We start from the raw sequence: 13618 nt of genomic DNA, 5'->3' as shown, positions 1-13618 counted from the left end.
TCTTACTTTCCACTAATCTCTCTTAGTGGCATCTAGATCTCCCATGGCCACTATTTACAAGGCACTATCTACACGGGAATTGGTTCTTGTCTTCTTGATTTTTAGGGCACCATTGGTTTGTAACCATCTAGGGTGCTTCCCTGTTATAATCGGAAACCTGCTACCCCCTACTCCGAGGGACCCAGGGAGAGACCAAAGAAAGAGGCGAGCCATTCCAGCTTGGTTGGTGGCCGTTTGAATAAACAAAGGGAACTTACGAAGTATGTCTTCAGGGGCAGCGAGATGATGGACCACCGAATTCACCCGCTGAACCTTAGAAGTCTGCATAGAGACCATAACTAGTTTCAGTCATGTATACCATGCAGATGTTCTCAACACCACATCATTAGCTCAAGGCTGTGTCCTCAAGGTTATGCAGCCTCTAGAAGTGGGAAAGGCAAGTGGAACCCACTGCTCAAGGACAGCAGAGGGGGTGAAGAACCCCTGAATACCCAGTCCCAGCTCATGGGCCAGTCTGCAGTCACATCTTTTCCATGACCATCCCCAACAGGCACTTTGCATCTCATGATCAGGTTAAGAGAGGCTTTCAGCTTGATGGAGATTGAAGGGATGTAAATTCTAGTAATATGTATTATACATTCAAATACAAATCTCCTATTTTACCTTAAATTAGTTCGTGAATCTATTTTGCCCCTGAATTGAAGACTGGGAATTAAGCTCTATACATTTTCCTGTATCTAGAAATGTGGGAACAACTTTGATGAAGCTGTTTGCAGCCTTTATTGGAAAAACGGGCCTAGCCATCTTCTCTGAGATTGTGTTCAACCTTCACTAATGGAATTTACCTTTTCATAAAGAACTTGTTCTGCTCCATGGGAGAATATCTTCATGACGTAGGTTCCTTCTCAGGCTGCTCGTGGATGCCCGGAGCTCGTGGTCCAGCAGAAATCAGCAGGTGTTTACTTCACTGGGGAGCTTTTTCTACTACCCACCCCCTCCACCGTTTTTCATCACGAGGAACTATTTCTTTACTTCTTTCCATAGTTAGAAGGTATAGAGGGAAGTCTCAGGACTCTTCTGACTCAACAGTAACGTTTGTGGGTAGTGAGGGTGAAAAGAAGAGCCCTCAGTCACCTGCCTGTGTTATTCTCTCATCTTTTAAAGTTTGTGTTCTAGGGTTACGGCTTTTCTCTTATCTGGGTCTTGTTGTTGTTGAACTTGGTCATTGGTTTCACCTAGGATTTGTTCGTCTTGCTGGGTGATGGGATGGTGGGATTCTGTGATTGGTTTCTTATCTCGCATCTTTACCAAGAAGCATCAATAGCGATTTAATTGTACATCGATTATATATACAGTTTGAAGAGACTTAAGGAAACAAATATGCTTGAGTATCATTTGCAACTCCTACGAAGCATTTTATCCACTGGTTTCATACACGTTGCCAAATTCTCAGATTTCTTAGTGTCACCATCTCCTCTGCTACATGACATGCGTTCCAAAGACTTCATGTCCTTTTCTTAATTGATATCGCTGCAAAAAAGGCAATTTCCAGTTCCATTTAAGTCGATCTAGTAATCCCTACAGAGTTTATGTTTGAATTTTAAGGAGGGAATCTAAAGCCATAACCCCTCCCTTCAACACCATCAGCTGGTCTGGAGCCCACTGGGTGATTGCTGCTTGCAACCAGGTCTCCAACAGGAGCGGTCTTATTTGCCGAAGTATGTTCACTCTCTCAAAGACTTGTTCTATGACAAAACAACAAGGGGAAATAAAATAATGCCGAGAGCCAACACGACTAATTTCATCATCAGGAACCTGAACTACCACAGAAACCTAAGTTACCATGGCTTCACAGACTCAGCTGAAGGGTTAAGCACCTCATAGCTGTTGGGCTGAAGGCACTAACATTTCCAAATGTTAGTCTTTAGGGTCTTTAGGCCAAACACTCTAAACCAGCCCCCAACAATGAAGCTGATTCCATCACAGCTGTTACAGATTAAAAAATATTGCCCCAAACAGGGAGAAGAATGGGAAAATAAGCACACAGGAAAGAAATGGAGATAATTCAATGCCACCTGGATCCCCTTGCTTACTGAAGGAATGGAGACAAATCAGCTGCCTAGGGTTAGCAAGTGGTAAAATGAAACGGACTCTGCCAGAATATCTTCCAACCAATTTCAGAGGGAAATGGGGTTGAAAGGTTTTCTGACTGGACCTGGATTAAAAAAAAAAAAAAAAAAAAGTTGAAGAAAATTCACCACATCTTCCCATAGGAAAGGCTAAACGTAGCTGAAAATGCCAGGCTTTAAATCTTTTGACCACAACAGGCTACATAATTTGTGGCGCCTTGTGCAAAAGGAAAATGTGGGCCCCTGTTTTTTTTTAAAAAAAAAAAAAAAAGGAAGAAGAATTTCGGAACAGAATAGCAGAGCCTTAAACCAGGAATAGGCCCTTCTCTACATGGGGCTCAGCCCTGTGCTACGGCACAGGGCACATACCCATGAAGCTGGTCCTGCCTCCGACTCCTGCATTGTCATCCCACAGCTTTGTACTTTTTTTCTAACTCCCCTGTTTGTTTTGCTTGGAGGCTTAAGAATTAGTCTGTGCTGTGAGGATGCTTGAGATGCCAAGAAGGAGGGGATACAGCGCCCCCTGTAGACTCCTTTGGAGCATTGCATAACCTCCTGAGAGGAATGTGGGCATTGGGTTCCCTCTGGAGCTTTATCACCGACAGTCACTTTTTTATAGCCATGAACCAGTGCAAACAATTCTTTAAAATGAGCTCAGAAACTATTGTGTCAGCGAGCTATTCAGAATGATACAGGTGAATCTGGTTATTCCAAAAATTTCTTTGTTACGATCAGGGGAGGGAACCTTGCTCTTTCTGTTGGTCAGATTTGATGGCATTACGCCCATAGAGGATACAAGGGAAGGTGAGACCACGAAGTCATTTCATGAAAAACAGCCTACACAGACTATCAAAATCTTCAGGCCAGAGTTAAAGCTCAGCGTCTTGATTAAGGATTGTCTAGGTCGAGACAGGAGTTAGAAGTGCCTAGCGGGAAACTTTACCGCAGGCTGGGGCCACAGGACCCCTTTGTGATGGACCCTCACGCTAAGGAGGATAAACTTTACCTTGATGGCAGGGGGAGGTCAGCAACATGTTACAACTAAAGGATTGGCAGGACCCCATTTATATTTTAGAAAGATAGTGAGACCACAGGTTATGGAAGAGAAGTTTGGGAAATCAGACAACAAAAATCTGAACGTTTAAAAGAGAAAATTCAAAATTCAAGGAGTATGGAGAGGTTAAATCTTGGTAAAGGAATGGGTGTTTGGAGTTCAGAGAGTGGATATTTAGGGCTTAGATATGGTGTAACTTTAGGTCATCGTAAGTGCTGACTCCATTATTTGATATGGGGAGTGATGTAGTTTTTGAATGTAGGGGAGGTTTGATGGGGTGAGGTCTGGAACCCACGACCAAGAAAGAATTCTTGAGACCTCCGTGGTGCGAAATGGCGGTTTATTACCGCAGAGGGACAGGACCCATGGGCAGGAAGAGCTGCTGCACCAGTGTTGTGAGGGGTGGGGAGCTGGGGGAGGTAAGGACAAAGGGAGGTTTTCCAAAGAACTTTCATATGCTACAGAGGAACTACAGCTTCTGGGGGCCCAGCCACTGGTCAAGTTAGGGTAGTTTTCCCCGTAGGAAGGCATTAACGTGAAGGCAGGTAGGAGCTTCCCGGAGCAACGGCTCTGCCTGCCTCCAGTATTTGTCAACAGGCTACAGGTTAGGAGGACCTTTAGTTTTATCTACATTTCCTTCTGGAAGCTAGGTTATTGATAAGAACGCTTTTCTCTTTGCAAATTATTAAGATGTTTGTAAACGGAGGGAGAGTCCTGTCCTGCAGGATAGTGATCGCTGTTAAATTAACCATTTGTTTTTCCTTCCCTTAGCTTTAGGCCAGCCAAAGGGGCAAGGGGATTGTCACAGATTCCCACCTGGGAGTTTGGTGGGGGAGGGGATTGGGGGGTATCAGCTTGTTTTGTCCCAGCTTGCCTTCTGCTCCCGGGGTCAGGGAGTACCAGAGAAAGAACACATCGGGAAAATTCCTGTCTGGGGGGCGTGGGGGGGGGGGGAAGTGAAGGGAAGAGAGGAAGGGAGGGAGGTCTCCCTTCTGCGTAGAAAGGTAGTAACAAACCAAGAGATTTAGCTTTTTGACTTCCGCCCTTTGCAGCCACCTCTTTAGAGATTTAACCAGATAGTTTTTGAAATTATCAAGGAAAATTAAAGGTTGTCTAATAAACTCCTTTTAAATAAGGCTCAATACTTAGAACATAGCAGAGACAGAGTTCTACCCAAAAGTCTTGATAAAAGTTGCAGTAACACAAGGCATTGTACGATGCCTAGTACTCTTTGGCATATGCATTATTTTGAGCTGATTACTTTGGGAAACCACAGACACAGGAGAAGTTCTGAAAACAGAGAAGTTGCCTTTTTGCATCAGAGGGGAGGAAGAGAGCTATTACCAGCGATAACTTCCTCTGAGAGACTTATCTAGTTGTCAGGGCAACCCTTGTTGAGCAAACATTTCCTCTTTCACCTTCCCATAAATTGCCTTCCCCCCACTTTGAAGCCCCAGGCCCTGTTAGGTATCTAAGCCTCAGTCATCTGGTTCCCTTTTTTTGAAGGGCTCCTGTCGGTATGAACATGACTTGGATTTTCTTGTTATTCTGTCTCACATCGGTTTAACTCTTAGACCCGACCACATAACCTTGAAAAGTAGAAGGAAAAAATTTTCCTCCTCAAAAATATTAACAGTCTAAAAATGGATTTTCTGACTCTAGCAAAGTTACCCTATTATGTAAAAGGAGATTTCAAAATGGAGCAAGCAAGCCTAGCTAAGAGAGTCTCCTTTAAAATGGAGTTGGAGGAGGCACGATGGTAAGGGAGGGGAAATTTATACTCCTGATTGGAGCAACCGTGAATTTTTGCCAGTTGCAAGTCCTCATATCAGCCTGGGCTTAACTCCTTCCTCACTGGGACACCTGAATCATTTGCATTCTTCACTTTGAAAGGAGCCAATGTGACTTGAAAAGTTTCAGTCTTTCATTTGCATATTAACTCAGCCCAGCCCAGTTTATGTGCTTTCAATGCCTGTTTTGCATAAGGGACATGGTAAAGAGCTGTACTTTTGCCTTTATAATCCCACCTCCTCAGATAGCAACTCAGGTTTCTACCTTAATTGCCCAAATGAATGACTGTCTGCCCCACTGTGGAAAACAGTATGGAGGTTCCTCAAAAAGTTAAAAATAGAACTACCCTGTGATGCAGCAATTATACTATTAGGTATTATAACCCAAAGGATATAAAAATACAGATTCAAAGGGGTACATGTTTATAGCAGCATTAACAACAATAGCCAAACTGTGGAAAGAGACTGTGTCCATCAACTGATGAATGGATAAATAAGAGATGGTATATGTATACAATGGAATACTATGCAGCCATCAAAAAGAACGAACCATTTGCCATTTGCAACAACGTGGGTGGAGCTAGAGTGTATGATGCTAAGTGAAATAAGTTAGTCAGAGAAAAACAAATATATGATTTCACTCATTTGTGGAATTTAGGAAACAAAACAAATGAACACAGGGGAAGCAGGTGGGGGAAGAGAGAGGGAACCGAACCATCAGAGGCTCTTAACTATAGAGAACAAACTGAAGGCTGATGGAGGGACATCAGTGGGGGATGAACTAGATGGCTGATGGACATTAAGGAGGGCACTTGTTATGATGAGCACTTGGTGTTTTATGGAAGTGATGAGCCACTAAATTCTACTCTGAAACCAATATTACACTGTATGTTAACTAACTAGAATTTAAATAAAAAATTGAAAAAAAATGCTTGTTTGCTTTATTTTTTTAGCAAATTCTTGTTCAACAATTAAAACAAATTCATTGTTTGTAATGAGTCATCTACAAGTCAATGAATTATATATAATTCATAGATTGATCTTATGACTGTGTAGAAGAGATGTTGTGAGATTTTGAGCCCAGTTTTCAGCAGGCTTTGTACCTTTCACTCTCATTTTGTTGTTGTTGTTGTTCATTACTCCCACATAAGCAAGACAGAACTACCCTGTTTTAGAGGCCCTGCGGAATAGCCTCTCAGGCTGACACCCTACCAAATGCCCAACAGGTGTGTCCATCTAGCCCAAGCCAAGCCATCACCTAACAATTGAAAAGTGAATGAGCTTAGCTGAGACAGGCAGAAAAACTGCCCAGCTGGGTCCAGCCCAAATGGGCAACCTACCAAGTTACCAGCTAATAAATGATTGTTGTGTTAAACCACTAAGTTTTGGAGTAGCAGCAGAGGCTGAGATATATTGCTCTTATTTGATACGTGAGAGAGTGTAACATAGCTGCCATGGAAAGAAGTTTGGTTATTTTATTTTCATTTATTGCCATATTCCAGAAATGATCCTTTGCAAACTGAATGAAAGGTAGCTTTCCTAACTAATGCAGACTGGGAGATAATTTAGGAGACGAAGGCATGAGATAATGAGAACCTGGATGAAGGTAGTGGAAGTGAGGATATTAATAAGAGGACAGATTAATGGGTATTTAAGGGACTTCCAAGTCACATTCCTGAGCAGGGCCATGGATGACATTTTCATTTTACAAATATCCCATCTATTGGGAATAATTATAGATTTGTGTGCCAATGATTATCCTGAGCAGTCCCAATAATTGAAATTGCTGGAAAAATCCTAAATTCTGAAATAATTTGTTTTTTTCCCCTTAAAGCACTGCTCATACGAATGAGGGCAATATTTCAAATAAGTTTGTGCGTATAAAATCTCAAAGAAAGTTAAAATAATAGGAAGAACAAAATATGAAAACCTCGATTAAGAAAAAACCACAAACTATGGGGCGCCTGGGTGGCTCAGTGGGTTAAGGCCTCTGCCTTCAGCTCAGGTCGTGATCCTAGGCTCCTGGTATCGAGTCCGGCATCAGGCTCTCTGCTCGGGATGGATCCTGCTTCCTCCTCCTCTCTCTCTGCCTCCTTCTCTGCCTACTTGTGATCTCAGTCTGTCAAATAAATACATAAAAATCTTAAAAAAAAAAAGAGAGAGAAAACCACAAACTAGAACTTTCATGTTCACTTCCCTACATTTTGATTTTGGGGAGAAAGAGGTATATGGTAGGAATATATTTCAGTAGAAAATTTAAAATATGTTACATATTATTTTATGACCCTAAAATAATAAATCTTGATTATAGACAATGCAGGAAATTACATCAAAGTAAAAATAAGAAAATTTAAACACCCATATTCCTACTTGTCAGAGATAATCATTATTAATATTTTGATGTATATACCATAAGTCTTCCATCTATGTTATATATGTAAGTACTAGTGTATATGTTACATGTGTGCATTATATCAAATTCAGACTACAGTGACTATATTGCTTTATATCCTCCATTTTTCTCTTATTATGAGCATTTTATAGCCTTTAAAAATATGAATTTTAGCAGTGCCTGGGTGGCTCAGTTGGTTAGGTATCTGCCTTAGCTCAATTCATGATCTCAGCATCCTGGGATTGAATCCTGCATCAGCAGGGAGTCTGCTTCTCCCTCTGACCCTGCTCCCTCTTATGCTCGCTCTCTCAAGTAAATAAATAAATAAAATCTTAGAAAAAAGAATATGAATTTTAATAGTTGCACGGCATTCTATTTTATGGTGTATCTAAATATAACTAATGTTGGGTAATAAGGTTCTAATTTTTACAAAGTACATGTGATAGTTTTTTAGGCATATCATTCTTTGGATTGATTTTTCTGATTAGTCCTATAATTAAATTCCTAGATGTGCAAATACTGGGTAAAGTTTATGAATGTGGTTAAGGTTCAAGATACATATTGCCAAATATCTATCTAGAAAAGTTGTACCAATTTGGACGTGCACCATTAGCCACCAAGTATTGTCATTGATGACAATAATTTATAAGACTTTGAGGATATATGTGATTAGCAGACTATTTACATCTATAAACACAACACAATTTGAGTTGAAATCCAGGGTAATGACCTTGAAGCTTTATGAGCTATCAGAGAAGTGGACATTCTCCCATCCAAGTACTAACCAGGCCCGACCCTGCTTAGCTTCCAAGATCAGACGAGATCGGGCGCGTTCAGGGTGGTATAGCCATAGACGAGAAGTGGACATTCTAAGATATTTAGTGACATTTGACAGAAAGTAGAATCAAGCATTCTGCAACTTGGGCATTCTAGTTAATCGTTCAAGTTAACTCCTTTGTCATGTCTTGTTTTTAGCAAAACTGAAATCATCCAGAGACCAGCATTTCAGTAACTATAAGCATCTTTAATTACTCTGAATGTAGGCAGAAAGAAGACAAGGAAAATGAAGTCTCTCTGGTGGTGAAAAAGGAACTTAGAGCAGCAAACAATCATGAAAACCTTCAAGAGCCAAAGGTAGTTTTTTTGACAATCACATGGCATTATTTCCTAAATAGAAGAAACCCTAGTGGTCTGGCTCTGTCTCTGAAGTTAAGATTTTCTGAACGAGATCCAGGGCTGCTGTAGAATTCACAGGAGACAGAGAGAGAGAGAGAGAGAGAAAGGAATAAATGTGAAGTAGAGGAAAGAGAAGTTGAAAACTTCTAGGTGATTCTGGCTCCAAGGATATAGAGAAGAAAAGAAGTTGGAATACAAATAATACAAATGTCTCAGCAATGGTGGTAGTGAGCAGTCAAACCACGGAGGGGGGAGGGGGGAGGGGGGAGGCAAGAAGAGATATAATGATAAATAGGTTTGCTCTTTAGAGAGAGGGGAAAGAGGAGAGGATAGGGCCCAAAAGACCCTGGAGAGAATTTTGGATTAAATAAAGAGATAGGAATTATTTGTAATTTTGGAGTCAGAATCACATTTTCAGGACTTTCACTTTTTTTCATTGGTTCATTTCTATCCTTTCTCAAAAAGAGCTGGTGTTTGCATTCCTAGGGAACCTATATCTGACCAGGATTCCTTGAAATAACTTATTTTATTTTTTTAACAGTTTTACTGAGATACAATTGACACAATAAGAATTATATACATTTAATTTTTTTTTCTTTTTTTGAGTGAGAGTAAAATCATGAGCATGGGGTGGGGAGGGGCAGACAGAGAAGGAGAGAGAATCTTTTTTTTTTTTTTTTTTTTTTTTTAATTTTTGTTTATTTGACAGACAGAGATCACAAGCAGGCAGAGAGGCAGGAAAGCAGGCTCCCTGCTGAGCAGAGAGCCCGATGCGGGACTCGATCCCAGGACCCTGAGATCATGACCTGAGCCGAAGGCAGCAGCTTAACCCACTGAGCCACCCAGGCGCCCCAAGGAGAGAGAATCTTAAGCAGGCTCCACACCCAGTGCAGAGCCCAACAGAGGGATTGATCTCAGGACCCTGAGATTGTGACCTGAGCAGAAATCAAGAGTCTGACACTTAACTGTCTGGATCATCCAGGTGCTCCCCAAAATTGTATGCATTTAAGACATAGAAATTGATGTTTTGATATATGTATACATTGTGGAATGATAATCACAATCAAGCTAATTAACATACCTCTTATCTCTCCACAGTTACCGTTTTGTGTTGGGGGGGTGGGAGGGTAGAGATTTAATTCAGGATATATCCTCTTAGCAAATGACAAGTATACAATACAGTATTATTGACTATCATCACTATGTGGTACATTAGATCTCCAGAAATTATTCCTCTTGCCAAATTGAAACTTTGTACCCTTTGACCTGTGTCAACATATTTGCCCCTCTTCCCAACCCCTTAGCCTCTGTGCTTTTGTGAGTTTGACTATTTTAGATTGCATATACAAGTGAGATCATGCAATATTTCTCTTTCCATGACTTATTTTGCTTAGTGTAATTTCTTCTAGCTCCATCCACGTTGATACAAATGGCAGATTTTCTTTGTTTTTCTTAATAGTATTCCTGTGTGTGTGTGTGTCTCATATGTTCTTTAGCCATTCGTTCATCAATGAACACTTAGGTTGTTTTCATATCTTGGTTATTTTGGATAATGACACAATGGACGCAGGAGTGTCGATCTCTCCTTGTGATCCTGTTTTCAAGTCCTTTCAAATCCAGAAGTGAAATTGGTGGGTCATATGGCAGTTCTATTTTTAATATTTTGAGGAACCTCCATATTGTTTTCCATAGTGGCTGCACCAATTTACCTTCCCATCAACAAAGAACAAGGGTTTCTTTTCTCCACATCCTTGCAATACTTGTTATCATTTTCCTTTCAGATAACAGCCATCCTTGCAGGGGTGAGGTGGTATCTCCTTGTGGTTTTAATTTGCACTTCCCTGGTGATGAAAGATATTGAAACTTTTTCAAATGCCTGTTACTATTTAAATTTCTTCTTTTGAGAAGTATCTTTTTAGGATGTTTGCTCATGTTTGTTTGTTTGTTTTTTCCAAATGTATTAGACATATGTAAAGGGACTCCACATAGACATAAAATTCCTTCTTTGCCAATGTTTTAATTGGGTTATTTTTATTTTTGTTACTGAGTGGTATAAGTTCCTTATGTATTGAAAGTATTAATCCCTTCCTGGATTCATGGTTTGCAAATATTTATTCCCATTCCCATTTTTCATTTTGTTGATTTTTTCTTTGCCATGCAGAAGCTTTTAATTTGAATAGAATCCCACTAGTCTATTTTTACTTTTGTTGCCTGAGCTTTTGATGTCAGATCCAAAAAATTATTGCCAAGACCCATGTCAGGAAAGTTTTTTCTGATGTTTTCTTCTAGGAGTTTTTTAACAATTAAAATTGTTAATAAAACCCAGAATGAATATTCAAAATGGGCAATAAAACAGACAAACAACTGATGAGTTCAATGATGAAAAAATAGAAAGAAAACACAAAAATCAAACAAATGAGAAAGAATATATAACTGCAGCTGAATAAGTTTAATAAAATTCTTGACCAATTTAGAGATTTAGATAAAATACTGGAAAAACATAGACAATGGACATTGACTAAGAGTTCAACAGTATACAAGAAACTGAAAATTTTGTTAGCAATCTATTTCCATAAATGCATTGAATCAAGAACTATCAAAACTTTAAAGAAGCTCTTTGTTACTTAAATTATTCCAGAGAACAATGTCAAATTTCCCAATTTATTCTATCAGCGTTACTTTATTAACCAAGATATAGAATATTCTGGTTAGAAAGAAAAAGAATGAAGACCTATAAATTTAACATCAGGACAGAGACCAAATATTTCATACAGTGTTATCAAGCCTGTATTTAGACTGATGCTTTTTAATACATATAACTGTGATTCAATTAATACAAGTTGGTATCTTTCTTTGAAATTAATGACTCATTTAGAAATCACATATTTTTCTGTATACATTCACATTTGATTGTTATTAATAGGATAATCATATGAACAAGTCCAGACAGTTTAAATGAGTAAAGAACACAGAACTTTTAGTAAGAAGATTCTAACTAGTTGTGAGGCTCTAGGCAAGTCATTAAAGAACTGATAGAAGCATAATCTCTCTTTTACGTACCTCATAAGTAAGTAGAAAATAAACTTCCTGTGAAAACACTTGGCTAAAGTTAGTAAACAAATGCAAGTAATGTCCATGTGTAAGTTGCTAATTTTGCCTTAATATTTGGTTGACATTTTACAAATTTAAAATTTTAGACTATAAACTACTGCATACTTGTAGGACTACAAAACTCAGTCATCCTATAAGATGAATGAAAATATCCAAGTTAGTAATTACAAGACATATATTAATCTAGGCCCTGATTTAATTACAGTAAGAATTTATAGTTACAAAAATACAGGTAAAATATCATAAAAACATTCCCATGTACTGTAGTTTCGGAGTTCTTACCCAGAGGCTGAATTACCTGGTAGGTGCCATTGCTTTGGGTAGATTTGGCAGCGTGTCCAAGAGGTATCAGTCAGTCCACAGGCCAGATCTTTTCATCCTCCTCATCTGTGATTACATCTTCCCTCTCAGATATATGCTCTTCAAAGACGAGATGACAGCTAAAACACTCCAAATTTCCTCACATTTACCCACAATATCAACATGTTTATTTTCTGCTCAACATTTAGCCAAGAGTCACCCATTTTTTTCTCTGATTTTTATGGGTCACTCTGCTGATTTTCCAAGAGCCACGATTCCTTCTGAAATGCTCTTTTCTTGCCACACCACGTAGTGATGTAGAACACTTGGTAGGTGAAGAATTTGCTGTGGTAAATTCAACCACGTAAATTAAGACTATTCTTTTTTTTTTTTAATTTTATTTATTTATTTGACAGAGAGACACCACAAGTAGGCAGAGAAGCAGGCAGAGAGAGAGGAAGGGAAGCAGGTCCCCTGCTGAGCAGATAGTCCGACTCACTTGGGGCTCCATCCCAGGATCCTGGGATCATGATCTAAGCCAAAGGCAGAGGCTTTAACCCACTGAGTCACCCAGGCCCCCAAATTAAGACTATTCTTAAGTAAAGAAGTTAACTTCTGGAAAGTTAATCAGAAAAAAAGGAGAAAAAAACGTTTTATCATATGCTTCAGTCCACTAAAATGGAACAGATGTAAACAACAAAAACATGCTTGGATCAATGCCCTTTGGCTGCACCACCAGAGAAACCTGGCTGGGTTCTGTTTTCTTCTAGACTGGTGGTCTGGTACCCAGAGCCCAAACTTGGCAAGTGGCTAGTTCCTCTTTTCATACATTGACCCTAGTCATCACTTGCTCTTCTAAAAACAAATTGCTCCTGTAAATCTCAAAAGGTCAATTCAGGATGTAAGTAAATGTAAAAGAAGCTGGGCATAGATGTTTGTTTAATACCAAAAGGCAATGAGGACAATAAAGAAAAATAATGAAAATCTAGAATGAAAGAAACTTCTTCCCTGAGGGAATATAATTCTAGTAGATAGTTTTGTTTGATGTCTACCCCACCCCCTTTCTCTGAAAATTTCAGCATCTCCGATTATGGTATGTGACCCCTTCCTCCAGAAAACAAAATAAAACAAAACACCAAACCTGACACATCAACAAACGAATGAACATGAAAATCGAACTCAAACTGGGCAAAGTCCATTCTCCTCCTGATGTTCGAAATGGAAATTCAAACGTCATCACTTATTCTTTTGATCATCTCTGGAAAAGAAGGGGAATCAGCCAAGGAGCTGTGTGGAGGCTGCCTTCTTACTTCCAATTGCACTGGGGAACAGAAAATCAAGTTCTCAGGGGAGTGGGGAGAGAAAGAGAAAGAGAGAGAGAGAGACAGACAGAAACCAAATGATGGAGTGAGTTTTCTTTCAGGATTTTGACACCTTTTCAATTTCTCATTTCAATTAATCATGAGACGCTTCACTCCTGTTCTTGGATTTTCTGAGCTACCACTGTGACTTGAAAGATAAATCTCCTTGGGGCGCCAGGTGGCTCAGTGGGTTAAAGCCTCTGCCTTCAGCTTAGGTCATGATCCCAGGGTTCTGGGATAGAGCCCCGCATCGGGCTCTCTGCTCTGTGGGGAGCCTGCTTCCTCCTCTCTCTCTCTGCCTGCCT

Source organism: Mustela nigripes, chromosome 12 (genome assembly GCF_022355385.1).
Source record: "Mustela nigripes isolate SB6536 chromosome 12, MUSNIG.SB6536, whole genome shotgun sequence".
Lineage (NCBI taxonomy): Eukaryota > Metazoa > Chordata > Mammalia > Carnivora > Mustelidae > Mustela > Mustela nigripes.
This window is presented reverse-complemented; position numbering follows the sequence as displayed.